Here is a 9061-nt window from a genome sequence, read left to right on the forward strand (position 1 = left end):
TGTCCATTTTATTGATTTTCTGACAATTCCATGTCCACCATGCGAAATGCAGTTTTTTGATTATTAACCTTGTCAACTATCTACGAAAAATTCATATCCTTGCTGACATTAGGATGGATTTTAGCTAACTTTTTGCAATTACGATGACTCAATTAAGTCAATCCGAAGCCTGTATTTTAATAAACATATCGCATTTTGCGATATGTGAAAACACAAGCTTTTGATTGGCCATATTTGTCTACCGTAATTTTGAAAATTTAGCTGAATTTTACCCTTGAAAGCCATGAATTTGAGAAATATAGATTGTGTTCATACGATAGATTAATGAAGAAGCTAACTTAAAACTGACGGATTTTACACTGTACTGATATTTTGTTTAAAAAAAGTTCATTAAAGAAGGAAACTTAAAATAAACTTTCTATTAAATTTGGGGGCCCCCTCTGATGTGGGGGCCCGGGCTAACTGCCCCGCATGTCCCTGCCTTAGTCAGGCTCTGCAAGAATGTCCTAAATATAAAAATCTAAAATAACTTGAAAAATCGCAAAATAACAAAAATTCTAAACGTGTCGAAAATATAAAAGTTAAAAAAAATTTACTAAACAATTAGAAGACTGAAAAATTTCCAGATTGACAAAAATTCGTCTGGATTCTTAATCGGGAAAAAACCATTTCGTTTTGCTAAGCATTTTGAATGTTCTTTAAACTTTCGATTAAACTCATATTCGCTGTAGAGAAGTGCTTTACTTAATAACGCAAACAAATCAGATTTCAAATTTTTCACTTATGCGCGATATTTTATTTATCTATTTTCCTTTTCAATGTACGTTTATTAAAATTACTATTTAATTTTTTAGTATTATATTTGTTCCTCAATAGCTTGAATATGTATTTTAAAATTCATGTAAGAAACGACGCATTGGAAACATNGTCATTGCGAAAATTGAGCTGAATTTTGCCCTTGAAAGCCGTGAATTTGCGAAATATAGATTGTGTTCATACGATAGATTAATGAAGAAGCTAACATTAAACTGACGGATTTTACACGGTACTGATATTTTGCTTAAAAAAAGTTCATTAAAGAAGGAAACTTAAAATAAACTTTCTACTAAATTTGGGGGCCCCCTCTGATGTGGGGGCCCGGGCTAACTGCCCCGCATGTCCCTGCCTTAGTCAGGCTCTGCAAGAATGTCCTAAATATAAAAATCTAAAATAACTTGAAAAATCGCAAAATAACAAAAATTCTAAACGTGTCGAAAATATAAAAGTTAAAAAAAATTTACTAAACAATTAGAAGACTGAAAAATTTCCAGATTGACAAAAATTCGTCTGGATTCTTAATCGGGAAAAAACCATTTCGTTTTGCTAAGCATTTTGAATGTTCTTTAAACTTTCGATTAAACTCATATTCGCTGTAGAGAAGTGCTTTACTTAATAACGCAAACAAATCAGATTTCAAATTTTTCACTTATGCGCGATATTTTATTTATCTATTTTCCTTTTCAATGTACGTTTATTAAAATTACTATTTAATTTTTTAGTATTATATTTGTTCCTCAATAGCTTGAATATGTATTTTAAAATTCATGTAAGAAACGACGCATTGGAAACATCCAAGTCAATAATTTAGCAAAAAATATATAACAGACATTTAAAGAACTAAAAGAAGCCCGATTAAACTTAAGTGTTATTTCTAATAATCGTTTTTCAACTTCTCCTCTTCAAAAGCATTTTTTTCCTTGTCTAAAATGATATTTCATCTTCGCAATGATAAATTATGAAACAACAAACCATGCGTACAGTTGCGGCGTAATATGCACAAAATTATGAGTCAACTGATTCTTGACTGTATTAACCCAGGCCCCATCTGAAAAATGCCGTAAGCTAACGGGCTCCTAGAACCGCCTCCCCTCTAAAAATGGTAGAATGAAAAATGGTATTTAATCTCCGTAAAGATTAATTCTGAAACATAAACGTACTTAATACTGCAGCATAATGTGCATTAAATTCTGAGTTAACAAACTTTTGATTGTAAAAACTGGGCCCCACCTTCTAAATGTTTGGACCTTTAAAAATTTGCCTCCTTCCCCTGCCTAAAAATGGAAAGAAGGAAAAATACTTCTAACCAAAATGATACCTTTGCAATAATGAATTATTAAACGAAAACATACATAATAATGCTGCATGATAATGAGCATTAAAATCTGAGTAAGCAAGATTTTGGTTGTACAAACCAGGGTTCGTTCTGCAAAATGTTTAAAACTAAGAGGTTTAAATGTCAGCCCCGAACTCTAAAACCGGGAAAAGAAAGGAAAAAATACTTCTACGCAAAATGATACCTCACCTTTACAATGATACGAAGCAAAAGCATGCTTACTATAGCGGCAATAATATTTATTTCTGTTTAACATATTAAGTTCTGTTTCATATTTTAATATTAAGCAGAAAAATAATGAATATAACATAAAATTTATCAGCTCTAATTAAAGAAAATTAATATGTTTAGATTCACAGCCAATTTTGAGTAATTTATAGGCACAGGTACAGGTCGGATGATCCTCCTCCCCGAATGTATTTTTAAAATCTTTAAAGCCAGCATACGAGTATTCCACAAACTTTAATCAAATTTAGTTAAAATCGGTTAAAAATCAAATCAATTAATTTCACTGGTGTAAGAAAATTAAGAGAATTTGCAGACTGCGTCCCTTATTATCTCTAGAACTACAGGACCGATTTTAATGAAATTCTATAGGTAGATACATTGATACAATGCAAAACAAATAACCATTCAACAATTGTAATACACACGCATGATCGTTCTTAACACTCGTTGGAGTCGGAAGGTATGAAATTGCCACAGGACATGATAAACTGCCTTATTTCAAGTATGAAACCCCACTGAAAGGCCTGCATATCTGCAACAGGGAACCATAGCTCCTATTAACTAATTTTTTAAAATTTATGCTGCAACCGCTGTTTCTTCATACCTTCCTACTCCAACGAGTGTTATGCACGATAATGCGTGTGTATTACAATTGACGAAAGGTAATTTGCTTTGCATTGTATCAATGTTCTTTTTTCTAACAGTAGGTACTGAACTTCTACGTTCTTTACCTCGGAAGATGCCGGAATTGTTGCTCATTTAACGTCACCCAGTGGGCATCTGTAAACCTAAGTCACGGAGGCGAGCAACATTACCCACACCACACTGCCACAGATATCCGTACACACGCCACATTCACACATCACGCACAACAGAGGACAACACATCGAGAGAAAGATTCATGTCCAGAACAGGATTCGAACCCGCAGCCATTGGCTCCGCAGTCAGGCACGCTAACCGCTCGGCCACCTGCCTGGCATTGTATCAATGTATGTACATATCGAATTTCATTAAAATCGTTCCATTAGTTCTAGAGATAATAAGGGACGCAGTCTGCAAATTCTCTTAATTTCTTAGGGGCCTCCCTGGCCGAGTGGTATCGCCGGTCCAAACGGAGGTAGCGGGTTCGAATACCGCCGTAACCCTGGATGTATTCTTTGTGATGTCCTTCTCTGAATTGTTCTATCTGTATTTTCTACTTGACAATGACTTATAAGCCTATATTGAGCACACAAGTCAGCAAATGTATGTAATTTCAATAAATCAAATTAATTTCTTACATCAGTGTATTTCGTAGTTCTTCCTTTTAAAATCTTTACTCACTTGTTCTTTTTGACCAATGTCAAGGTAATGAAAGCATTTCGGAATTCAGGAACCCCTAGGAAATTGTTTAACTGATCAGATCAAACTTTAAAAAGGTTTAGGTCAAACTTGAATGGAAAAAGAACACTGTTTTACAACTATAATTTGTTTTTCTGAAGCGTAGTGTCCAGAGGGGGGCATTTAGTTTAACGATAATTAGCATGGAATATGTTCTAAGTCTCAACATTCTTTTGGTTCCACAGATTTATCTTCTTTTTCCCGGACTTACCGATGCATTGGCAATGATTATGACTCCGCTAAAAATTGTATCTGAGTTGAAAACACTTTTTTAGTTGTTTTCATATAAAACTTTAGAAACGTGATTCGTAAATTGATACACCTCAAAACTATGAAATGCACTGTTGTAAGAAATTAAGAGAATTTGCAGACACGGCCGATTATCTCTATAACTACAGGACCCATTTTAATGAAATTTAATTTTTACATACATTGATGCAATACAAAACAAATAACCATTCAACAATTGTAATACACACGTATGATCGTGAGTGACACTACTTGGAAGGTATGAAACAGCGATTGCAAAATAAACAAAAAAAGGGGGGGATTAGGGTTCCCCTCTTACAGATATACAGGCCTTGCAGGCCTTCATACTTGAAATAAAGCAGTTTGTCATTTCCTGTGGCAATTGGCGTGTGTATTACAATTGTTATTTGTTTTGTTTTGTATCAATGTATGAGCAGATAAAATGTCATTAAAATCGGTTCAGTTGTTCTGGAAGTAATCGACTAAGTCGGCAAATTCTCTTAATTTTTTGCACCAGTGTAAGTTGAGCTAAATCATCTGATTTTTGATGATTTCAAATTGGTTATGTAATTACGTTTTTTGTACTTTATTGAAGTTAAATGAATGGTGAAATGAAGATTGCCCATTTGAAGATTTTTTCATTTTTGAAAAATCTCTTTGAATTTCAAACGAAAATCCGATTTGGGATAGATATGAAAATTAATTTCATGTAGACTATGCAAAAGCAAGTTTTTTTTTACTTTATTTTTAAATAGGAACAATAACAGACAAGTAATAATAAATTCTTGAAAATGCTGATTTCAAAATGGCATGCATAGGTTATTGTGAATGATGGAAATTGGTGGTTGTTGACTCCCACCGGTGAATGTTGACAATCACATACTCGCTTTGGTAAATGTTCGAAATATTTTATATTGTAACCGTCGTTGAGCAGCAGACCCAATTATGGGCTTACGACTACGAATGTTCAATTTGCTTTTGTGGTAAAATAATTGTAAAAGATTTGGTACTACATAGTTTTTATTATATTTTGTTTTTTTTTTATAATCGTAGTTGAGCAGCTGGGTTTACGACAACCAATGCTCAACCCCGTATCCATGTAATTTCGATTCCAATCCAGAAGACAAGGGAGCTTCTGTATCAGTTCCCCCAGAGGAAATGATTTGTTATGGGAACTTGGAGGATTTTGTGACCCGACAGATTTAATGTGCTTCAGTCACCATTTACTACACGAGGAGTCTTCAACCGGCTGGGACCGAACCCATGATCTCTTCGACACGGGTCCAGTGCCCTGCCGACCAGGCTATCCCGGCCCATGTCCGAAATATATACTAGATCTAGCTAAGTGCTCTTGCCCGGTATGCCCTACATCAAAGTTTTTTAAGGTCAAGTACCACTGCCCGGCATGCATTTAACCGGTACTTTGAATACTGATGTTTATCCTAATCTATTCTCAGCAGATATTAAAATATTGAATAAATATAATAATATCATGGAATAAATTGATATAAAATCGGATAGAACTAATATTTCGGACATTCACAGGTGAAAGTCGGCACGGTCTGAACAAGAAAACAAGATCTGAAATAATGCTTGTTTTCTCATTTTAATAGTGCGGTTGTGATAAAAATCATCCTGTATTCTGTAAAAATCATCCTGTAACAGTGTGCTCTATGACGATTCCGCCATTTTGAACTCTCAAACCTAAAGTGAATAAAGCTTACATGTTTAGGTTGCAAATTCAAGCAATCAAAAAGAATTTCGAAATCTAACGAGTCACTACTAAGGAAGGCGAGACTGATAGCACTGAAATCTGCTTAATTGGCATGATTTAAATCACTTGATTTTTTTTTTCAAACAAAAGTCATTGATTAAATTAACTGATATTTTTTTTTAAAAAAAAGTAAAACATTGCATTAAGTCAAAAATATTCTATACTTATAAATACGTTTTTTGTGGTTATGAGATGAGAAGAAAATATTATTCATGGTCAAAATAGGAGAGGGGTTAAATCGGGAAAAAAGTGGTGTAAAAAATCTATTAGCTCTAACATAAAGTAACTTGCCGTTTTTTGTACAGTGTATTTTATTACATTTTGTAATAATTGTATTTTATTTAATATTGGTCGAAAAAATTTTAATTGTAAGCTATAACATTTTGTGAATAATTTTAAAGAATACAATTTTACATGTCAAAATACAAAATTTAAGCAAAATCGTTTGAATAATTCCAGAGAAATTGAATTTCCGAAAAAGTCAGGTTCCGCAGTGGACTTATCGTTAAGACACGGTTCCCAGCAGATCACCGAAGTCAAGCATCACTGGCTGCGGTCAGTGTGCGGGTGGGTGACCACTCTGATCAGTCTGCGTAGGGACCGAGGGTGTGCGGTATTGGTCCTCGTTAAACTGTTCTACCGTAAGGTGCTCAACTTCGCGTGCAGGTCGTCGGGCTACCGAAGCAGGGGAGCCATTCCCTCTGCAGAGGATCAAAATTGTTATGGCATGTCTTCGGATCATCCTCAGGGATGTTTCCCAGACCGTCGCCAATAGCCCATTGTGCAGCTCTAGTGCGACGTTAATTAACAACAACAACCGAAAAAGTCAGATATTTAAAATTTGATTTCTCAGGAACTACTCGACCAATTTTGCTCAAATTTTGTATTTTCCATGTAAAATCTTTGAAATTGCACACCTTACTATTCAAAGGTTTTTCGACCATTATGAAATAAAATAATAAATATGCATTAAAAATTATTTTCTGCATGGAATTTTCTTTGGATAAATGAATCATATAATTGTGTGCAAAAATGTTTTAATTCGCTTGAAAAATTTCGAAATACGCAAAAAGTTAAATTAACATTTAGGGACTATTAACATTTACAAACTTTGGAGAGCTCTCCTGGTCAAACTATTGGAACCATATTTCCCAGATTGCGGCTACTTCCTATATTTTGGTGATCAGAAATCCAAAACTGTCGAAAGAATAATAAGAATATAAAAATAAAAATAACTTAATAAAAAGAAAATGAAAATAACGGGACTCCAAAAATAGGGGCAGAAAATAAAATTGAAAGACGTATGAAAATATCAGCATTCAAAAGCTATTGGGGATTTTTCACATACAATTGAAAGTGTCTTGGATAAAATTTTCTTAATTTGTTTACAAGTACTATTTCTGATTCTTTGTTAGTGAGAAAATTAGGTTTATAAATTTCAAATGTCAGGTAATTTCATTACAATTTTGTATGGACCAGAATATGGTGAATTTAATTTCCTTGTGTTAGGATAATGGAATTCTTCGTAAATTACTAAATCAGTAACTTTAAAATTAGGTTCCAAAAAATGAGTGTCATAACGAATTTCGGTTTTCTTAAAAAGACTCTTGGGTATTTTGAACAGCTATTTTGTCTAGCTTCATCAACTGGAGGATAAATATTTTGATTTACAAGAGAATCACAAAGTAATTTTCCATACATTAAGTAAGCAGGAGAAAATTGAGTTACAGAATGAGAGGTGTAATTATATCCATGTGTTACTTTAATAATTTTGTCCACGGAATTTTTTAGAGTTTTGATTGATTTTACATCTTAACCTAGAGATTATTGTCGCATTAGATTTTTCAACTTTTCCATTTGTTTGCGGATGATGAGCTGAAGTCAATAATTGTTTAAAATTATAGTTTCTAAGAAATCTTCTAAATCTAGATGCTGTAAATACGGCACTACGATCACTTAAAATTTTATCTGGAACTTGAATTTGAAAAATTTGTTTTAAACAATTTGTGTATGTTTCAGTTGTTACACTTTTTGAAGGAAAAGTCCAAAGATTAGCATGATCAATGCAATGCAAACATGATATGCAAACATTTTTTAGTTGAGTTGTACAATGATGATAAAGAACACAAACATTCTTTTTTTTCTTCTTCCATGGACGAATAATATTATAAGTTTAGACACAACTACAGGCCTGAACAATGGATCCAGTTTATTTCAAGAAAAGAACTTTTCACAAATTGTGAAATTTTGGTTTGATATATTTTTATTTTAGATATTTTATAATATTTTCAATTTTAGATTTCTTTTGATATTTTTTATTTTATTTTTTTATTCTTTTCACCAGTATATAATCATTAATATAAGGAAATAAGTACATTATCATTATTAATTATTATAAAGTTATTAATTATTATTATTCAAAGTTATGCAGAAATATTTACTTTTATGTAAATGTTATTGCTGTAATACTTTATTTATAAATGTATAATATCGGACAATATACTAAATTTAATTAATTTTAATTTGAAACGTGAGTAGTGGGTGTGGGTGTGTAGCACAATAAATAAGTACCAAAAGGACAAAAAGAAAAAAGACAAAAACGAAGAAAATTAAGAAAATCAATAAGTTTTATTTACCGCGCATAAGCTGCAAGTATATAGAACTCATAAAATAAGTTCAAATTGTAGAGAAAAACATGGAAAAAATTACAGAATAATGAAAAAAACGAGAAAAAAAATATTAATAAAAAAATAATAAAAAAATCCCGAAGGAAAAAAGAAGAGAGGGATAATCTCTTCATCAGCTCACACGGTTATATCCGCAAAAAGCAGTGCTTTCTAATATTGTATCAATATAGCCAAAGTATGATATGTGAATACAATAGTGTGAGGAGCACTCAAAAAATGTTTTAAAACAAAATAGAATAGAACACATTAAGTAATAAATATCACGTAAAAAAACAGAAATAAAAATAAAAAATAAAGAAAAAATAGAACAAAGCATAAAACGAAATCTTTAAAGCTAGTAGCGAATTCAAATGAACTTACATGAACGGGAAAATTTTCAAGAATGATTTAAAATATTTTCGTAATAAGATTGGGTGTTTGTCTTAACAAACTCATAAAGGTGCTGAAATTGAAGAAAGAAAAACGTGAATAAACTTTGACGTTATTTATTCAGCGATTATTTTTCAATATTTATTTAATATAACTATTTTAAAGTCGAAGAAGTAATAACTCAAATTATAATATTGTTTTTAACATATTTTATCAGAGATT

Source organism: Parasteatoda tepidariorum, chromosome 3 (assembly GCF_043381705.1).
Source record: "Parasteatoda tepidariorum isolate YZ-2023 chromosome 3, CAS_Ptep_4.0, whole genome shotgun sequence".
NCBI lineage: Eukaryota > Metazoa > Arthropoda > Arachnida > Araneae > Theridiidae > Parasteatoda > Parasteatoda tepidariorum.